Source organism: Hylobates moloch, unplaced genomic scaffold, assembly GCF_009828535.3.
Source record: "Hylobates moloch isolate HMO894 unplaced genomic scaffold, HMol_V3 SCAFFOLD_12, whole genome shotgun sequence".
Lineage (NCBI taxonomy): Eukaryota > Metazoa > Chordata > Mammalia > Primates > Hylobatidae > Hylobates > Hylobates moloch.
The window spans coordinates 91,093,585-91,116,065 of record NW_026652287.1 but is presented as its reverse complement, the minus strand read 5'-3'; the positions used below and the strand labels follow the sequence as shown (position 1 = coordinate 91,116,065).

At 34.9% G+C, this 22,481-nt stretch overlaps 1 long non-coding RNA gene across 1 annotated transcript in view; it reads right to left on the bottom strand.

Annotated features, from left to right (window-relative positions):
• Positions 1–21,817, bottom strand: part of LOC131380729 (uncharacterized) — a 41,799-nt gene extending 19,982 nt beyond the window's left edge. Inside the window, exons 1-2 of the long non-coding RNA XR_009208853.1 lie at positions 21,517–21,817; positions 9,491–9,572 (exon numbers count right to left, since the gene is read on the bottom strand). This is a non-coding gene — a long non-coding RNA (uncharacterized LOC131380729). The remainder of the gene's footprint in view (positions 1–9,490; positions 9,573–21,516) is intronic.
• Between the last annotated feature and the right edge of the window lie 664 nt (positions 21,818–22,481).

The following is a 22,481-nucleotide window of genomic DNA, read 5'->3' as shown; positions in this document are numbered from 1 at the left end:
CGGTTTAATCAGAACCTTCCACGCTCAGTATCTGATCATACTGTATATCTGAGCAGGTTCCTCATTCCCCACCATTCCTCATGTAATGTCTGATCACCTTGGCCTGCCATCAGCAGGAATTCTGTTACATTGGTTTAACCAGAATCGCCTCTTACCCTGATGCCTCCTCTTGGTGTGTTTCTGTCCACTGACCTTCCTACTGCAACCTGGCTCACAGGCTATAAATTCCCAGTTTTTCTTATTGTATATGGAGTTGAGCCCAACCTTTCTCCTCTATCGCAAAACCCATCTCAGTGGTCCCTATAGTTAATGAAATGATCTTGGGTAAAGTCTGCCCTACTATTCAACAAGTGTTGTAAATATTTTTTCTTTAATAATTAATAGATAAAATGAGACTTAACAACTTACCTCTCATTCTTGACGTTCCTATTATCAACTAATAATGATGTAAAACAGAGCTGGAAGAAGAGCACTGTATGTGACTTTGTTCCCTGAACCCTCCACCAAGCCGTCTCCCTCTTGACCCTGCCATCAGCCAACACACATGGCTGTTTAATCACAGTGATATTTCACACAGTAAACCTCCACTTGCTCTTACAATCTTTCTCAACCCATCTTCTATACAGTGTTTCTTCCTAATAGAGTTTTCCAGTTCCTAATGTGACAGGAAATGGAATCTATTAGGCTTATGATGGGTCCAGGGATATTTACATTTAATAGGGGTGCTTTTATGACACAGATGACTTTAAAGTTTAAATTTCCCAGCATATGAGAAGGCATACATGACACCACAATTCTATAGCCTCCATAAAGCTGGCAAAGGGCTTCTAACTCTTCCTACTTACAAGGACAGTTCTATGTTTGATTTCCCATGCATGTCATCTATTTGAATTCCAAGAGTCTGCGATTTCAAAGGAGTAAACTAGGACCGGAAAACCCTCTCATTTTCGCAACCAGCAGCAGTACCTTCAGTTTGAGCTGGTAAAGAATGAGATTTGAGAGCAAATATCCAAGAATAACTACCATTTAGGATTTTGTAATTGTTCTTAGCAAACTTTAGAAGTGGCAACCATGTGATGTGCTACCAGTTGTAACTTAACTCCCATACTTATTCCCAGCAGAACTGGAAAACTCATCTTAGAAAAATGAAGAGCTATTATCATTCTTTGCATTTTACCTTGGCATTTTGGCATTCACCTTGGAATATTTTTCACACTCTCTTGTTATTCCAGTTTTTCACTGTGGCTATGGGCTGTTAATGCCATTATTTTGTTATTTCAAAGGAAAAAAATGTTATATTACTTTTCAGGGAATATTCAGCAACCCAAGTCTACAATTAGTGTTTCTAAGCACATGCCAGTTTCTATTTCTCCTCTTCATTTTAAGTTGGAAGAATCCAAAGCAGTATTTCAAAATCACTTTTTGTTTGTGTTAAGATTTTTGGAGAGCATCTTTGTCAAAATTATTTAAATAACTAATCAGAAAACTATTTTCTTTCTCTAAATAAGTCAAAATATTCATCCTCTTGCAATCAAATTTATGCTAGGAAATATGTGAAAATCAGAAAAGGATAGAATTATGTAAAGTTTGAAGAAATCTTTTAAAGAGCTATTGAATACTTTTACATTCTGAATGGATTCAGGAGATGGATAGAATAATTTAAACACAGTTCTGGATGCCTTTAATTCTATGACTTTAGTCTTAGAAGCAGGGAAGAAAAAGAAACATTACATTTGATTCAGTTTAGTTTGTGATTTTGATTAATTCAAGAATTATAAATTCATATCTGTATTTTATGCCATCTAATATAAAAGGAAAATTTGAGATATGCACATGGATTGTAACCTTCTGAAACTGATGGCTCAGGCCTTTAGAGTAGCCAGGTATCTAGGCAAAGGACACCAGGAGCCACCAGCCTCTAACCAGGTTTTCCAATATTGGATGCTACCAGGACTTTTATGGGAAAAACAGCAGTTACCCCTGATTACGTGATACTGGAGGCATAGGCTCTGTGGAGGCAATGCATTTGGGTTTTACTTATGCAACCAGTGCTTTTATTGGGAATGCTATCTGTGTATATGATATGCTTTCAAAATTTATCTTTAACTAATAAACCAAAGGCTAGCTTTGGTATAATGTAGAGAGGACCAAAACAGGATTTATTATAACTAGGTCCATAACTATTTTGCTATATTCAGTTATTAGTCATATCACTACTCATTACTAATGAGCAAACTGAAAAAGTTGGATTATTCCTATGGTCTGAGAATGGTTTAGTGAAGACAGCAGACAGCATTGATTTCAGAGAGATATAGGTTACAATTTCAGCTCTGCCGCCTTTTCTATGTGCTACTTCTGTCTCTATTTTTTGATAAATAAGTTGGAAGTAGAAAAATCAACCTTCTAGGATCATGAGAATTAAATGAGTTAATAGAAGTAAAGCTCTGAGCACACAGAGAAGTAGTGACAACTGTAAGTACTGCAGGTTTAGGTTTAGTACTATGCGTGTTTCTACAAGTGCCTTCTCTTTACCCCCATTCTACCACAACCATCACACATTCAAATCTTACACTCCAGTAGGACCTTTCTTCATCCTATCCAGGGAAAGGTGAAACTTACGGATTCATGAGCTGCAGAAAAGGAGAAATTAAAAACAAAATCAAATATTGCAAAAGCTGTTAAAGAAAAAATTGTGAGAAGGTACAGGATAAGATCTGTGTTTGGGGGACTCATCTCTCATTCTCCTTCTCAGCTGTGTTTATGGCAATAACTTCTTTCATTTATTCATCCATTCAGTTTGCATTGATTAAGCTATGTGCCAGGATCCTGTCCTTGTTCCTTGACCTACCTCCTTCCCAAGTCAGCAGAGACTAAAAATTTGTTTTATGAGTTAAAGTATTGAATATTTTGCTGCTAGTTGTTATATAATTTTGATTTTCTCATTTCTAAACACCAAAGCAGCTTTTCTTTGTGTACCTCCAGACTATTACATGACATGTAGTTTGCATTTTGGATATTTTCTTTACACTCTCAACCCCCTATTTAGAATATTTTCCAAGACTGTTTTCTGGTTACTTGCAATTTTGAACTTGAAAAGAACATTTATTCAAGTTTCTGTGATTTTTCTCCACAGGTAAAATCTTATCCCTATTTATGTTTAATCTGAAATGTGCTGAAACATAATGGGAAGCCAAAAGTTCCCAAAATTGGGAGAAATTTTCATTTGAAAAGAGTGATGATCCATGCGACCTTCCTATCCGTCATTAACCCTATGCTATTTATAAAATAATATGCAGAAGGCAGTAGGATAGAGGATACATAGATTCTGGCCCCAAATTCCTCAGTGGTGAGATGTGAAAGGAGTTAACAAATCTAGAACTCAGTTTCTACACCTTGAAGATTGGGGAAGAAAAATACCCTCTTTTTCATGAGAGGATTATAAAAAATAAAATTAGATCTATGATAGAACCTTGGTAATTACAAAGTGCTTTACAAGAAACATCAGCAATTACCATATCCCGCTTGAACTAGGCCGGACCATTAAAGCTGGTCTAGATTGGACCATTGAGAGAATGATGATTTGGAATAGATTTTGTTTACTATAGAATCAGCAAACAAACAATGCATGGTCAAGGATGCTAGCAAGTAAGCCTGGCTCTTAAGTCCCTCCATTTATCCTCACAGGACGGTGCCCTGAGCTTCAAAGTCAGATTCAGCAGCTCCCATAGTGTGGGAATCTACCAGGACAGAGGACCCCAGAACCTTAAGATTTCTGCCTTTTATGCCTTTTTCCATGGAGGGATGGGCATGGAGAGGTCATGCACATTAACACTCAATGGTCTAACAACTTTCCATGAAAGGAAATTTTTGCTGTGCCACTCATGACTCCATTCACAAACCATTTCTTTCCATTTGTTATTGGGCCTTCTCGAAGTTTCAGTCATCTGGCCAGCTTTATCTGATCACTGTGACACCTGGGGCTCTTGAGAAAAAAAGAAAGATTCTCTCTTTGACCTCGGTCTCATAGGGGTTACTAGTGTAATCAATGGAGAAGACAAGGCATGCCAGCAACCACCGAGGAGACATTAGACATGATAGAGACAAGAAGACACAAACCCAAGCCTGACTCTGGGATAAATTGGGTTATCAGACTTGTTGTTTTCCCTTAGATTCCTCTAACTCTTCAGTCATGCCCCATTCTGAGAGGCCTCTCCTTGCACTAGTTTTCTACTCTACCCTATATTAAGTATACCACAGTGCCTTAGGTACCACGTATGTACTCACTTAGGTACCATGTACATGCTCACATACATAACATATTCACCTCCTGCATGGCAGGCACCTACCCATCCTCCTATTTCTCCATGGATGTTATCTATTTAGTCTTTCTCATTTCATAGGCATCTCAGTCTTCAAGATCAGTTTTCCATAGTACAGAACCCTCTCAGTCTTTATGAAATGCAAGGCAATGGAATTTAACAGAAAGACCGCTGACTTCACAATTACATAGAACTGAGGATGCATCCTGACTTTGTCACTTAGCCACTGGGAGATGTTGGGAAAATAATTTAATCTATTTAAGCTATTGTTTTCTCGCTAGTAAATCAGGCACTGTGAAAATAGCTGAGTGAGCTGAATGGCTGGTGTGAGCACTACATGCAATTTTTTTTGGGGGGCACGAGTCTCGCTCTGTCCCCCAGGCTGGAGTGCAGTGGCGCGATCTCGGCTCACTGCAAGCTCCGCCTCCCGGGTTCACACCATTCTCCTGCCTCAGCCTCCCGAGTAGCTGGGACTACAGGCGCCCGCCAACACGCCTGGCTAATTTTTTGTATTTTTAGTAGAGACGGGGTTTCACTGTGTTAGCCAGGATGGTCTCGATCTCCTGACCTCGTGATCCGCCCGCCTCGGCCTCCCAATACATGCAATTTTTAGATGACATGCATATAGAAGGTTGTCAAGAAATTTGCATGTTCTTACTTGCCCCACACTGCAATGGCAACAGTTCCAGAACAGAACAGTGGGGGATATTTCCCATCTTAGAAACTTTATTTGGCTAAGGGCTGCCTGCACTTTCAGCTGTTCCTTGCCTTATCAACTTCAATTCTCTGTAAACTGTCATCCACACTCTAAAAAATTGAGATGAAGGATAAAATATTCACATGCCGTATTTTCTAGACATTGTTCTTCAGAAGCAGTCTAATTGATATTTATTTCTTATAAACTATATCGCAAATATATTAACCCTTTGCCTGATTAAAAAGTGTTACTTTTTGCTTAATTGTGTTATAGTTTTATATGTAGCAGTTTCACGTTGTGTTAGATTCTGTAACTTATATTATAAGATCTTGTTAGATATATTTCTGAGTATATGTGCATAGGAATATATTATGGTAATGAAAAAATTTAGATTGAAATTACTTTTTTTAAAACATTTACATTTTATATTCTTATATTGGTCTCCTTGTAGGTCTTTTGCCTGCATTGATCATGACTTACACGTGCAAATACTTTATTTGTAGAAATCTGACATTTTTCCTGTGCCTCGAATGTATATTTGTGTTCTTTGAGACAGTATAAATGAGAAACAACTTAGATGCATATTCAGGTTCTCTTCAGGACCACTGCAAGTTAAAATTATATACCATTTACCAGGAACATCTTTCAACTTCTGCCTCTAAAGAATAATGTTTCTACTTCTGGGAAATAGTATTCTTAAGGAACCCACGGGATCTGGCAGTCAAATGGCTCTCCAAAAACAAGTCAGGATGACCTAATTTCCCCAGGTTTATTACTGTGCCTTACACTCTTCTAGGTGTTTGCTAATTAAATGATTTACCACTAAATAAGGGATTCATTTAAAATATTTTAAACAGTTAATTGAAAAACATAGCTCAGGTTTTGAATATAATTTAGCCCTAAAACCATCTGTAACTCTATTATGTGATAATACAAAGATTTGGTAAGAGCTAAATGAGACACAGGAGGGTGGTGCACTGGAAAATACTCAGAAATGGGATGAAAATGGCACATGTGGAATGAAGAGACGATGTGTGTATGTAAAATAACCCTAGTAAAGATATAAGAAAAATAAAATGTTTAGAGAAACTATGGACAAGGGAAAACAATCACAACAACAAAAGCATACTAGCTAACTCTAGCAGTATTATAGCCCCTACTTTCAGATAAATTTATTGATAGTAACATGAAAAAAATCATCAATGTTTAAGTCACTGTTAAAAAAATAAACAATTTTTTTCTGTTTATATTAGTGCCACCAAACCATGATGAAATTTCATTCCAATTCTGCTAAATATCAATATCTTTGACAAAAGTTCAACCTTTTGTGACTTTTGGCAACTAAACCTCAGAAATCTCACAAGAATCTACCAAAGTTTCCAACTCCAGTGTTTATTGGAACTTTTATAATATGGATGGATACTGCAGAAATTGGCACTGAGTTATAGTTGGTGATACAAATCTTCTACAATATGGAAAGACTGTCTTATGTTTTTTGATCCATGAATTCCCTGAAGACCTGAACAATCTGCGATAATTGACAGAGAAAATACTTGGACAGGCAGGGTCCAAAATAACTATTTTCCAGAAGGAAATATATATCCTTGTAACTCTCAGGATAATAAGACAACCCAATTCTAGTTATACTTTATTTCTTATATTCAAAAAGCCATATTATAACTGAATTGTGTTTCTTTAAAGGTCACACTGAAATGACTTTATTTTTAATTTTGTGGGTTAAGTTACATGCTTCAGTATCCTAAGATGCATCTTCTAAGTGGAGCTAATATAAATATTTGCCCTTTCCAATGAGAATGGGAAGTGCCGAGCTGACACTAAGGCCAAATATTATTGGTATCACTAATATGAATGTTTAGGAGCTGCTTAATGCTATTAATATTACATGGATGCTTTGACAAATAGCAGGGGCCAAGAAGAATTTGTGTGGACTCTGAGCCCCCCTTATTAATCTTGGCTGACCAAAGTGAATTTTTTAAGTAACAGGAGAGGCTATGTAGCAAATTTGTCCTGTTTTCAACAGCAGCCGTAAGTTCTTTGCTGCTTGGGTCAGGAAATGCTGGTGTTTTTAATCTGAGATTACCCCCAAAATGTACTATTACTAAACTGTTTGTTATTAGAAGCGTCTTAAATGAAAAGCTCTACAGGGCACAGGTGTTCTTCATGAAGAAAACCCAGCAATATAATTAATTCTATCCATCCCTTTTTTGTTCTTGCGTTATCTTTGAGTGAAGATTTGCCTTGTGGATATGGTTAGGCTTTTTATCCCCACTCAAATCTCATCTTGAATTATAATCCTTATAACCTCCACATGTCAAGGGAGAGACCAGGTGGAGGTAATAAGATCATGAGGGCAGTTTCCCCCATGCTGTTCTCATAATAGCGAGTGAGTTCTCACGAGATCTGATGGTTTTGTAAGTGTCTGGTGGTTCCTCCTGCATTTATACTCTCTTCTGCGGCCATGTGAGAAGGTCCAGGCTTGCTTCCCTTCACCTTCCGCCATGATTGTAAGTTTCTTGAGGTCTCCCCAGCCATGTGGAACTGTGAGTCAATTGAACATCCTTTCTTTATAAATTACCCAGTCTCGGGTATTTCTTTGTAGCAGTGTGAGAATGGACTAATACACCTTCCATCCCCTAACCTCTTATTGCTTTTCTCCTTTACTCCTAAAATCTATGACCAAGAAGAAAAACGTATCATTTCTCTTATATAAGATAGGTCCGTATTATTACGGAATTGTTCCAAATGAAATTCCAAGCATACCTTTAAAAACTGTAGATATAAAATTGCCTTAGGCTAAGGTCACACACAACCAGTGAATTTTCTGAGGAGTTACAGAGAAAGAGCAGGGGAAACAGTGTATCATTTGTGTAAAAACTTGGTGTTACTGAACAGTGTTTTGCATAATCTTTGTGGATGCTGATTGTTTTGCATAAACAAACGTCTCCTAATTTAGCCAATATAAATAATTTGCATGATGTGTTTGTTTTGCTTCCTGTTTTCCCTGAAAAACATCCAGGAAAAATATTACAATAGATCTTATAAACAGAAAAAAAGTTACAAATGTATTATAGAAGACAACTTTGTAAGAAGGATTTCTTGACATTTATTACCAATGAGGTTTTACAGTAAATTAACAGAAGTGGGCAGAGTTCCTTGTTTTATTTGCTCTTGCATTGACAAGTATTGCTAACCATTCTAAACTGGCTCCCAAGAAAACTTTCCAAATACAGTTTTACTTTATCTTTCTTATGTGGAAATTTAGCTCTTTTAAAAATCCTTCTTATATTTTTAAATGGACAATAGAAAATGGAAATATAAGCCCCGTTGAAGTTTGATGAACTAAATCTGAACAGAAAAGAGTTCAGTTCTGACACTTTTACCTACCATTGCCTTTCGCAGATGGACACATCCACATAGACATAAAAAAAGTCTACAGCAAATACAAAGGATTTTTTCCTGTGGTGTTAAGATTAGACACAAGTTGAAACTTTTAAAGCATATGTGAAAAGCAGTTGATGTTAAGTACTTGGGGGAATCAGAAGTTAAATAATTTATTTTGCAAAAAGGTTGTTGAATTTAATGAGAGACGAAGTACCTTTAATGGGAGGTAGGAGGCTGAAGCATCCCCAGTGTGGAAGTCTGATACTTAACCTGCTCTGCTCCTCCCATATTGTCCACCTCGCTGGTTTTTGAATATGGCCAAGCATAAAACTGCTTTGGATTTTTGGCATTTGCTGCTCTCCATATCTGGACAGTCTTATTCTATATGGCTCACTCCATCACTCTGCCTACATGTCCGTTTAAATGTCACCTTATTATTGTAACTTAATTTCCTATCCTCTTATTTAAATAGCACTCCCCCTCCCCATCAACCCATAACCCTATTCTTTGCTTTTTTCTTTCTTCATAACATCTGTCACCACCTATATATGTTTTGTTCACTGTTGTATTCCCAATGTTTAGAACGGTGTCTGGAGCTCTACAGGGGCTTGATTTATATGTGCTAAATAGAAAAATAATTTGAACAATTATATCTATTATCCAGTGAAATTTTCTCAGTGTATCTCAAATACTACGGTGATACTTACTGAGTATGTTATTAGAATAAATGGAATAGGGTGGTTTCGAAGGATGTTTGACCTAGGTTTAAAACATTTTCTAAAAAATTTTTTGAAGATGTTTTTCTTCAAAAGATAATATTTTCATTCTCATTGTGTAATCAAAAAATCTGCTTCAGAGAATTCTGATAAATTTTTCTTTTTAAATATTCGACTTAAGTCCTTATGATGTGTCTTGATGACTTCATTAAGATTTCCACTTCATTTTGGAGTACACTTGTTTGGAAGCTGTACTGTGCTTTATAATCAATTAACATCTTAAAGCAACTATGCGGCATGGGAGCCCTCTGCCTGACACAGGTTCTGACAGACTAACTTTGTATTGGTTTTCTAACCCTCCTGACATATTTGGTTGTAGGTAACATCAGTTGCAATTTGTTGGGAGCTCCTCATTAGGTATGGCCTCCCTGGAGACATCTATATAGCAGAATGAAGACAAAGAGGGAGTAGTTTGAGGTGTAAATCCTAGAGGCTTTATTGACTTCTTTTTATGTATTTACATAAAGGGAATAGGGTTTATGTCCTAAAGTGCAACTTATGGTAAAAAGCTTTCACAAAATTTTAGAGGAACTAAATCTTTCCTCACAAAATTACCATATACAAACCTTCTGTATTAATTGGTTCAGGCTGTTATAACAACTTACCATAGGCTAGGTGACATAAACAACAAACATTTGTCTGTCACAGTTCTGGAGGCTGGGAAGAGTCAAGGAAGCTGTCAGGTCAGTTGTTCCGTGAGGGCCTGCTGAGTGTTAACATAAAGAAGATCCATAAACTCTATTACATTATGGAGAATATTAAAACATCTTAATCTAAGCACACCCTAATCACAAACAAAGATAATCAAGGATGTTTTGTTAGTTAAGAGTTTTTGGCTTCAAGCAGCAGAGACCCACCATTATTTCTCAATTAATGGAGGTTTTGTGCTAAGGATACATGTAAAATCAGGATGAAGAAATTTTACTGAAATAAGAAAATAAGGAATACTTGAGTTTTATGACAGCAGTAATGCAGAACTGGATGGTGATTCAACATCAAAGTCGTCACAAATTCATTTTACTCCATGTTCTTACTCACGTCCTCTCTATTCCTCTTCCCATTGCTCTTGAACCTTACCTTCCTGGGTTCAACCACGCATAGTCATCATATATTACTGGATTTGATTTGCTAAAATTTGGGTAGCATATCTATCTATTTTTGCATATTCATGAAAAATATTGGTATGTAATGTTCTTTTATGTTAACATTTTTGTCTGGTTTTGATATCTGCATAATTCTGTTAATACATCATGACCAGGTAGTAATTATCCTGGATGTAAGGTTGTTTTAACATTCAAAAATGTATCAAATAAATTCACCATATTACAAACTGAAAAGAACAAACCAAATCGACACTTTAATTAACGAGATAAAGCATTTGAAAAAAATCCGACATTCATTCTTGACAATATGTCAGCAAAGTAGAAATGGCAGGTAACTTTCTCAACCTGATAAAGTTCAGATATAAAAAAATATACAACTAATATCATGTTTAATAGTGAAAGACTTAATGTTTTCTCCCAAGATTAGGAAAAATACAAAGGTGTCTGGTCTCATCAATTTTGTTTAACATAAAATGGAGGCTCTAGCCAGTGCAATAAGATAAAGAAAAAGAAATTAAAACTAAAGGCACTCATGTCACAAAGAAATAAGTAAAATTTTATTCAAACATTTTATAAAAAATATAATGGAATATATAAAATGATATTAGAACCTATGAGTTTGACAAACTTATAGATTAATATAAAAATCAATTATATTTCTATATACTAGCAACCAACCATCAAAAATTAAAAATAAAAAATTGTACCATATGTAGTAATGGCAAAAATACAAAGTTATTAAGGTAAAATCTGATAAAACACCAAAAAAATCTGTGCACTGAAAACTACCTAAAATTGCAGAGCGAAATTACTGAAGGTCTAAGTATACTGAGACCCATACTATACCCATGGGTCTTTAGTCCTAGTTTTTGTTTTTTTTGGTTTGGCAGAAAATGAAAAAGAAATTTCTAAAATTCACAGGGAAATGCAACAATCTAGAGAAGCCAAAACATCTTTGAAATAGAAGAACCAAGTGGGAGGACTAACACTATATGATATCAAGACTTATTATAATGTGATTTTAATCAAGGCAATGTTGTATTTGTACAAATATTAGAAATAGATCAATGGAATAAAATAGAGATTACAAAAATAGAGCTACACGCATATGGACAGTGATATTTTTTAAAAGGTGTAAAAGTTCAAAGGAGAAAGAATCGTATTTTCATTAGATGATGTTGGAATAATCAAATAATATGCAAAAGATCAAACAAAGCAAAACACATGAAAATGTCATCATAACATAAAAGAAAATCAATGTCAATTCATTATTTGAACTTAACACAAAATGGATATTAGACCTAAATATAAAATTTAAAGGTATTCAGTTTCTAGAAGAGAACACAGGATTCTCTGGGCTAGGATTTACTAGATACAACACCAAAAGCATGGCCTATAATTAAGTCAGAATTCACCAAAATTAAAAATTCTGCTTTTCATGAGACATTGTTAAGGTAATAAAAAGGCAAGGTACAGTATATGAAAAAACATTTGCAAAGCGTATATATGACAATGGATATGTCTTCAGAATATATAAAGAACTTATAAAACTCAACAATAAAGAAAATAAACAACCTATGTAAAAATAGGCAAAATATTTGAATAGATTCTTCACCAAAGAACATATACTGGTATTAAATAAACATGTTAAAAGACACTCAACATCATTAGTTATTTGGGAAATACAAATTAAAATCACAATGAGATAATATTATATACACTAAGTGCTGGCTAGATTATTGAAGATCTAGAATTGCCGTTCACTCTGTTATGAATGTAAAATGGTATAACCACTTTAGAAAATAGCTTGGCCGTTTCTTAAACAGTTAAACATAAACTTACCTATTCCATTCCTAGGTTTTTAGTTAACTAAAGCATTGTTCCTGTGAAAACTTTTACATGTATGTTCATATCATTTCTATTTGTGATATAATAGCTAAAAACTGGAAACAATCCAAATGTCCATGACAGATAGATAAACAAACCATTACATATTTGTAAACTAGTATTCTAGTCAACAATAAAAAGAAATTTATGCTACACCATATATGTAACTGCTAGTAAAATAATTATGCTGAGTGAAAGAAGCCATTGAAAACAGGACACAATGTATGGTTCTTCTATCTCTACAAAATACTAAGAAATGAAAATTAACATACATTGGTAAAAAGCAGATCAACGATTGCCTTCTATAGGAGGAAGGTGGACAGGAGTAAGAGAGGGATTACAAAGGCACAAGGAAACTTCTGGAGGTGATAGATTTATTCAACATTTATTTTCTTCAACTTTCATTTTAAGTTCAGGGGTATATGTGTAGGATGTGCAGGTTTGCCACATAGGTAAATGTGTGCCATGGTGGTTTGCTGCACAATATCTTGATTGTGATGGTTTCATGGGTATAAATATGTTGATATACATATATGTATATATATGTGATAAATCCAATTGTACACATTAAAATGTGCAAAATTTGTGTCGAGTGTGTTTCAATAATTCTCTTTTAAAACAAAGCAAAACAGAAAACTCCACCATAAGCACCATTATCTATGTACCTGGACCTTTTGTTCCAGGCCACCTCATAGGTGTCACTGGTTGTAAGAATTGGTTGGCACCAGGTCAAGGGCTCACTGATGAATTTATCAGCTGTGGGTAGAGTATGGTGATGTATCCATCTGTTGTCAGCTCAAAAACTTCTATTCAGTAATTGTCTTAGGTTGAAGGGAACTGTCGGTTTGCAGGCATTCTGAGGCTGGACCTATGTAGTACACTGTCTAATATAAGAGAAAATGGAGATGTTACCAAGAATAGGGATAAAATAAGCTAGGCAGCTCTGAGACATTCCTTGCCATCTGTTGCCCTTTAGGCTGGTTGATGCGTTTGGTTCAATTGTGACCCTTTCAAACTTCTCCAGCACATCCAATACTCTGGTAATTTCAAGTTTCACAATCTACATTCCAAAAAAATTAGATGTTGCTTAGACTTTGGATTTTGGTTTGAAATATGATGCTACATTTTATCAGCCACACTTTAACATCTGGCTAAGGCTACTAATTAATGCTCAAGGAAATTTATAATTGTTCAGTAGGGGAAAAAGAATGTAAGTTAACCACAAATCCCATCAGCAATGAAACCCATGTTTCACTGCTATGTAATACTCAGATGTAAGCTCTCTGTGCCTTATACGACTTAGTTTTTCTCTCCTAAAAATGTTACTCAGATTGAATAGTTATGTATTTATGAAATCTAGATGTTTAGTGGCCAGATTTAAAACAATTGCAAAAGAGGAGAATTGAAAGTAAATTTTTCCTCCTCCTCCTCCTCCTCCTTGTCCTTTCCCCTTCTCCTCCACTTTCCTTTATCATTTTCTACTTTTAATTGTGAAGTAATTTCAGGTGTACAAAAACGTTGCAAGATTAGAGCAAAGCATTCCTATATATCATACCCTAACCCAGATTCTCCAAATGTTAACCTTTACCTCTCTTGCTTGTTTATAATTGTCACTCTTCCTCCCTTCTCCCTCTCCTCTTTTCCTCCCTATTTCTCTCTTCCAACCCTGGCATCTCCATAGATATGATTACAAATGTAGATATAAGTGTAGATGCAAATATAACTGTAGTTACATATTTTTTCCTGAAACACTTGAGAGTATGTTACAAACATAATACTCTTTACATCTAAATACATTAGTGTACATTTTATGTCACTTAACCACATTACAATGAACAAAATCAAGAAACGAACATTAATAACACTACAGTCTAACTTAGAAGCCATATTCAAATTCAGCCATTTATACCACTAATATTCTAAACCAATCCAGGATCCCATGTTGCCTATAGTTCTCATATCTTTTTATTTTTCTTTACAACAGAGACTCAGTTTTTCTTTGACATTCATGACAGATACTTTTTTCTAAAGAATACAGACCAGTTATTTTGAACAATGTTCCTCAGTTTGGGTTTGTCTGACGTTTCATTATTAGATTTAAGCTATGTATTTTTGGCAGGAGTACAACAGGAGTGATGTGTTTTTCTCAGTGCAGCATGTTGTCTTTGGTGAAACAGTAATTTAACTGTCCATTCGGTAAAGGTGGTGTCTGCCAATTTTCTTTAATGTAAAGTTACCATTTTTGTCTTTGTAATGAATAACTATCTTGTGAGCTACTTTGAGATTACATAATAATCCTGTTTCTCACTATACTTTTATGCAATAATTATTTGGTGAGTCTTGTCTGAAATGATTATTACTAGCATGGTTTCCAAATAGTGATTTTTCTATTTCTATCGTTCGTTCTACCTTTGTTAGTTGGAATTTTATTGTAAGGAAGAGTTTTACTTTCTACCCTGCTAAACTTCTTTTCTGAGGTCTCTGCATTCATCTGTCTGTCCATCCGTCTCTCTATTTTCTTTTTTATTTATCCATTGCCTCATTTCATATAGTACTAAATGGATAGTCTTATTTCATTTATCTGACTTAATTAGATTTTTATAAAAGACTCCCCTAGTGATGTTCCTGCTCACTACATTATTTATGTAAGTATCATTAAATGTGCCTACTACTGCTTTCTATAGAGTTGATGAGTAATTTATTTCAGAAAACATGATAAAAGTCCATTCTTTAAAATCCGTTAGAGGCTTGTCTATGAGGGAGACTCGAGCTTTCTAAAGTGACCTTCATCGGATGAATCTGTATATGTTCATGAACATATGTTTGGACTGTCTGTGCTCCCCCCCAACCTCCTTGTCAAGATGAACCCCAGTTGGATTGTTGACTGAAACTCTAAGGCTTATTTATTATAGATTTGGTATTTCTATCAAGTTTGGTTGAGTGTCTGACTCAAATCTCACTCTCTGTATTTATTTCAAATATAAAATTTCTTGTGTCTTCTTATGATCTCTCTAACATCTGTCCATGGTCTGATCAGATTTGAACTTCCCAGATTTGAGATTTTAGTGATTCATACAAAGATTATAGAATAAAAATAACATAATCAGAGATGCCATTTATTCAGTGCTTAATGTGTATCCCGGGTACTTTACATATAATATTTAAAAATCTCATAAAACCCTATAAGATGCATGTGTATATCTCAATTTTTAAAAAGTCTTCAGCCTGGTGTTCAGAGAAGCTAAATAATTGGACTGAGCTCAGAGCTAACAAGTAGAAGGGCTGGCATTCAAATACAGGTTTGTCCTAATGGAAAAGGCCATTTTTTCCCTTTGCATTAAACACTGATAATGTATCTGTTAACAGTGATAAATATACGCAGGAATAATCATGATAGTGTATGAAATTATTAAGAATAAAAACTGTAGAGATTCTGTGGCAGAAAAATGAAGTTCTCTTCTTCCTAAAGTGCAGCAGAGTACTCAAATTGCAAGTGTTTATTTATTTGATTTGGCTTTACTTGTTTTGTTCCACTTCTTGCTTTCCTCCTTTGTAGAATCAGTATACTTAAAAATCTACACACATGCTCAAAAAATTATGTAGAATCCTTAAAAATCCATAAAAGCCATAATAATAATGTTGCTTTATCCCCATGAAGATTGGTACCTAGCACCAAGATTGATAACTAGCACCAAGATTGATACCTAGCACCAAGCTTATACATAGCTATAAGTTGAAAATATGAAATTAAATTTTTTGTTTCCAACAGCAGGTGGTGGTGCAGGGTTATTCTATCAAGTTTTAGGATTTAATTACAGATACTACTGTGTCGTTGAAAGCGATATGGAACATGTATTTTGATTTTGGAAGCATTTATAATACCTTATTGTGATTTACTTTATAAAATAACTTTGAAAAAATTACATACTCATAAATCATTTTAGAAGGAAGAAAATGATTAGATATATACAAAATACATACCCTTTAAATCATTTAAGCAGTTTAGAACTTCATATAATTATGTAAATAATTTTGATATGTATTTTTGATAATATGATTTAGTATTGAGAATTAAATATTTTATCAAATAAACTCTAAATTTATAATTATTATAAAAATAATAGTACTAAATGGAGGGACTAAACAAATCTTTGTTATTTAGTAAAAGAATGGACAGAAAATGTTTATTTTCATTTCTTTAATTTCTAGATGATACAATGATTATCTTTAATCACTTTCTACTAAACCTACAATGTACTATGCATTTTCTATTACTCATCTATCCATATTCCTATTCAACTATCTTCAATGTCACTAAGTAATTTATTTTGAATCTTGGCTAAATCTTAGCTCTTAATTGGTTTAAGTAAAACTTAAAGACAGTAGTATCTTCCAGAATCTTTGATCCAGGGATGGGTTTCACTGGATGATGGGTTTCATTGGATGACAAGGAAGGAGTCTATTTTACTCTTTTAAAAAGCCATTGCTCTTACTAATGAAATACTATTTGGATATTGTAGTCCTCTAGGCCATGATGATAATTATGATGTTAAATTAGTTGAGTCAGTTTTTCAGAGGTCCCAGGCCACACAATGCAAATGTAATATTTATAACCTCAAATGATTCATAGACAATACTAGGCAGCAGATGGCATCTCTAAAGATTTTAATGACTGTTTTGCAGAGCCTGCTTTACGGCAGATGGAATGGAGGAGGGGGGAGACAGGTGGCTGGGAACTGTTGGAATGAGGTAGAGTCAGGTGGTTGGCAGGAATTAGGGGTCCTCTGGAAGGAACAGAGGTTAAAAAGAAATAGAGTGAGTTGGCAATATAATTAAAAGTGCTGTATATCAAAGTCTACAACACGGAGATGTGGGGACTGTTTATATTTTATTTTGGGCCCAATCTATATGACTTCAACATTTTTTATTGTAGTCTCTTGGAATTGGAACTGAAGTTTAATATCAACTATTCTAAATGACCAGCCATATCAATGGCAAGGTCAATAAGGAGTAAGATTAATACTTCCGGTCGGGCGTGGTGGCTCACGCCTGTAATCCCAGCACTTTGGGAGGCCGAGGCGGGTGGATCACTAGGTCAGGAGTTCAAGACCAGCCTGGCCAACATGGTGAAACCCCGTCTCTACTAAAAATACAAAAATTAGCTGGGCATGGTGGCATGCACCTGTAATCTCAGCTACTCAGGAGGCTGAGGCAGGAGAATCGCTTGAACCCAGGAGGCGGAGGCTGCAGTGAGCTGAGATTGTGCCACTGCACTCCAGCCTGGGAGACAGAGCAAGACTCAGTCTCAAAAAAAAAAAAAAAAAAAAGATTAATATTTCCAAATATCTGCTTACAGAGCCACTTTGAAAGAAAGTCCTTAACCAAACTGAGCCTTCTACCCTATCCCAAACCCCCTGCAGCTGCCATCATTTCAGAATAGAAAGCCACCCAACATAACAGAAAAAACTTCAGCTTATCTTAAAATGAAGAACAACAACAGCAGATAGATTCTAAAGCTCTCTTAAATTTTAAAAAATTTGTCTTGTATTTGATGTTCAGTGTATGGTCTAAAGACAGGAATAACACACACACACACACACACACACACACACGTATTCATTCTGAAAGCTACAAACTAGACCACTGAAACAGAAGCTCCTTAGTGTGGAAACTTGGGGTTCATATTTAATAGAATCCCTCCATACAACTATTATGAACAGGATAGTTGAGAACCACTGGTTTATACACTTTGAAGACTGTTTCTAAAAGTAATGGCCTCAAAATATAGTGCAACGAACAAAACAAAATAAAAAGAAGTAGCACAGGTAGAGGCAAATTCAGTTTATACGGCTTCAAGCCTATAAATATTGAGGCTGTCTTTATGAAATAAAATAAAAAATTACAAATACAAAATTAGATACAGTGTCTTTCGAGAAAATCGACTTCCGAGGCATGAACATTGAAGATAGCTTTCTTTATTACCAGCCTGGACTTGTTTCTGGGCTTTTCTGAGTTGAGAATAATGACTTCCTTCAGTTGCCAATTTCAAATGAGTTCAGTCCCTTCTAAAATAGTGAGACACCCCACAGCTATAGGGGTATCCTCCTCTTCACCTCTGACTACCTGGTGCATATGCAGTCCTGTGAAATGAATAGAGAAAACTGGACAAGATATTGAGATAGCAGGACAAGTATGCATGCTGGCATCCTCTACTTTGCTCCAGCCTTTCAGAGAAATCCAACACTCATTCACACACACGCAAGCTTTAATGAACATTTGTTGAATAAATAACTGAATGATGAATGAATGAATGAATGAGTGAATGGATGAATGAAAGCTGCTATCATATCTTGGTTGTGTAGAATTTTAGACGTGACTTGCTCTTTTGAGAACTTTAAATTTATTTACTGTATGTTAGGATAAATATGATTAATTAAGCTAGGTGGAGTTTATGGCTAAGGACCTACTAGAGGAAGTGCCTTTTTGCAAAGCTTTGGAAGGAAGGAATGTGTGTTTATTGAAAAGTAACGATAAGGTTTCTGACTAGAAAACTGGGACTTCAGGGGCTCTACAACTTCCCGAGATCACAGGTTCTTGGATATTGGATATTACACAAGATGTTGGAAATAAGATTCAAATCTCAAACTCTCTTATTTTATACCAGTGTTTTTTATTATATAATTTTAAGAATTAAAATATTTTTTTCTATTTTGTAAAATTATGTGAAGACAAGTAACCTGTGTATTTTAATATTTTCCCCTATGATAATATAATTTTTAATTTTATGCATTTATTTGTAAAATGTTTTACTAAGATCAAAAAGGGCTACATTTCCTGGTAACAGCCACAAGATTGTCTAAATCCTACCCTTCCTACCCACAGTGTGAAAAATACGAGGACCCTAAATTATGCACGTATACATATACATCATGCACACATGCAGTCATATATATGTATATATGTATGTATATATGTATATATGTGTATATATATATACTTGTACATATATCCAGTCATTTTCTAAAAAGCAGAACAAGAAATTTCAAAATAGATTTTAAATGTCATGTTTAGATGTTTGCTTATTCCACTATTTAAACATATGCAGGCCAGTACATAAAAATTAGCTACAAATTAGACCAATTTTTAAGCTGAGCTGAGAACAACTGGGAACATTATGGGTACATAGGTTAAATGAGTAATTTATGCTTATTTTGTTTTTTATCATGCCCTCTGTTAATTTTAATTAAACATATATCATGGCCAGGTGCAGTGGCTCACGCCTGTAATCTCAGCACTTTGGGAAGCCGAGTCGGGTGGAACACCTGAGGTCAGGAGTTTGAGAGCAGCCTGGCCAACATGGTGAAACCCTGTCTCTACTAAAAAAAAAAACAAAACTTAGTTGGGCATGGTGGCACATGCTGTAGGCTGAGGCAGGACAATTGCTGGAACCCGGGAGGCGGAGGTTGCAGTGAGCTGAAATTGCGCCACTGCACTCCAGACAGAGTGAGACTTCATCTCAAAAAACAAACAAAAAATTTAAATTAAACATATATCAAAACAAGCAAGGACTTAGTGGAAATTACAGGTTAGATAAAGTGAGTTTAACAAATAATTAACAAATAATTATGAGTAGTTTTTTTCTTATTTTCTGCAGGGCACCATTATAAACTTGTCTTAGGACCTCGTCTTAGAGTTGCTTATGTGAATAAAAATGCTTTATTGTGTGTGTTTGTATGTTTCTAAAGGAAAAAAGATCTATCCCCTTTTCTTGACTGGAAAAACCTGGGTTTAAGCCAACCTGATTTTACTCTATAAATATTTAAATCTCCTTTCTTTTCTCTAGTCATTTCTGATAATTCCTCTACTTTATACTGATAGTGTGGTAGACTCTGAAGACACATGTCGTAGGTGCATCTGGTGGTGACTGGGGTACAATTTAAATTCACAAGAGCAACCCCAAATGGAGTGGGCAAGTGGCCAAATTACAAGGTTCTATGCATCCATAGGAATACACCAGATAATTAGGGATTCTAATTAGAAAAGTAATATATTATTATGGAATGAGCTCTAGGCTTCTGGAAGCTCATTTAAAATGTTAAATTTCTTTGGAAGGTCTTTATGTTTTCTTTTCATTTGAAGACCCAAATTCCTTTTGCAAAAGTCAGTTTTAACTTAAAACCTTTAACATGTCTGCCCTTAATTAATTTTCAGGGTTCAAGGACTGTAAATTGTAGGTTTATCCTATTAATTTGATTCTCAAATCCTGGTAGATGTCCCCAAAAGAAGAAAAGAAAAAAAGCATAAAACTCCATACTCAAAAGTGCCCATTAGTCAGCTTTCACCATGCCAAGTTGTCAAGCGATATCACAGTTATGATCTTTAAAGCATTCAAAAAAAGCTGGAGAACTTTGTGTGAAGAGCTGGATTTTATGGCTTTTGTGTGTGCCAAAGGGATTGTCCAACAGAAAGTACCCTGGAAAGCCTAATTATTACTCCACATATAGTACGTGGCATTATAAGTTATTTTGAGGTTTTTGGAAAGGGAGAGCTATGAGTGACAACCACAGCAGGGCGTGCTGAGGAATTTAAACCCAACTCTATCATCTCCCTGTTGGCAGAACATAAAACACATAATGCTGTTTTAGTAATCAATCTTTCATGTATTTATTTTAAGGAAAAATAATTTCATTAAAACTTACAGAGTGGGAAAAGGAGTGATATAAAAGTCAACATAGTACATTTATATTCAATGAGAATTATTTTTTAAAACATTATGCCTGCTATTTACAACGGTAGCATTCGTTTCATACTTAAAATCACAGCAGCTTTTGTGAGACTTTTTTAGGAAATAATGAAAAATCTGATCTGGATTAAGACTCAAGTTAAATATTTTTAAGAACTCTTTAATTCTTGTACATGTAGGTTGTTGTATAAACAAAATAATGTTGGGAGAATGAACTCAGAAACATAGAAGCTATCAGTCATTTATCAGATTTGCCGTCTTTGCTTTGTTATTCTATTATATTTGAAAGGGTCTTCAGACAGAGATGAGAATTTAAAGACAATAAATGAAGAGCATTGTTTTATGATTGTGACTTCAATATACAAGTCTAGTGAGAACTATCTCTAAGTCAGATTTGTGGATATGTCAATACTGTTTAAAATGAAATTCAGCTATCTCCCCTCTTCATCCTGGAAGCGTTTTATACGTCAGCATTGTCTACTGTTTAGTTGCAGAATCTTTTGCTCAGTGGTCATTATAACGTTGGCGGGCACGCCTTAATGCCTAACATGTGTAAAAGATATTTACGTATAGTAACCAGTAATTTTACTTACACTTTCTCCCAAGCATTGTGGAATCTCAAAAGCCTTCGACTCTATGCTTCAAGTCCAAAAAAACTAAGCAGATTTGTGATACCACTTCTTTTTCATGGTTCTAGATAAAACAAATAAGAATTTTCTTTCTAGTAAAATAAATGAATTTGCCTCTCTGGTTTTCCACTCTAAGTACTAAGAAAAAGGGAGGTACAATACTTAAAGTTAAGGATTATTCTAACTAGGATAGAATAAATAGAAACAAATAATTAATTTTCCCTGTAGATCTATATCCATGACCAAGGATAAATGAAAACTATGACATTAGGATTTGAGACAGTGTTTTGTTATTTTGTGTTTATTTCAGACTTATTGTTTTAAAGCAAAATCAGCTTATTACCATTTTGAAAATGAGAAAAACCAAATCCAAGTTTTAATTCAGACTTTACTAATAGTTCTATGTCACATGATTAATAAACCTCTGGGGGATATAGCTTTTAAATATTATAATAAAAATAAGTGATATTTGGCTTTTTGTTTTTCCCTTTGAGGGTGAAATAGAGCTAATGGTCTTTGAATCTGCCCTCTTTGCTGCTATTCCCATTTTCTCCAAAAGGTGGCGCGTGTGTAATCTTTTTCTTTATCAGGGTGCAAAGAACCCGGGGAGCCAGAGGGACCTGAGTGAATTTTCAGAATTGTTTTTCTTCAACAAACTCAAGGTGGCCACATCAGAAATCTGCATTTCTGCAGTGGCAGTTTCTTTATGCTCAAAGAACCCTTCAAATAAGAATTAATCTGATTTTGTGAAAGAAAAACATGCTTCCTATACTTCCCATCTTAGTTTGGTTTAAACTTTGGAGTCTTTATGCCAAGTTTATTTTATAATGTTTTTCTTCCTTTCTGATCTTAGACTGAAGTTCTATTTTTTTAAAGATAACCTTGACTCATGTGTTGTCCTTCTTAATTAGAATTCATAAGCAAC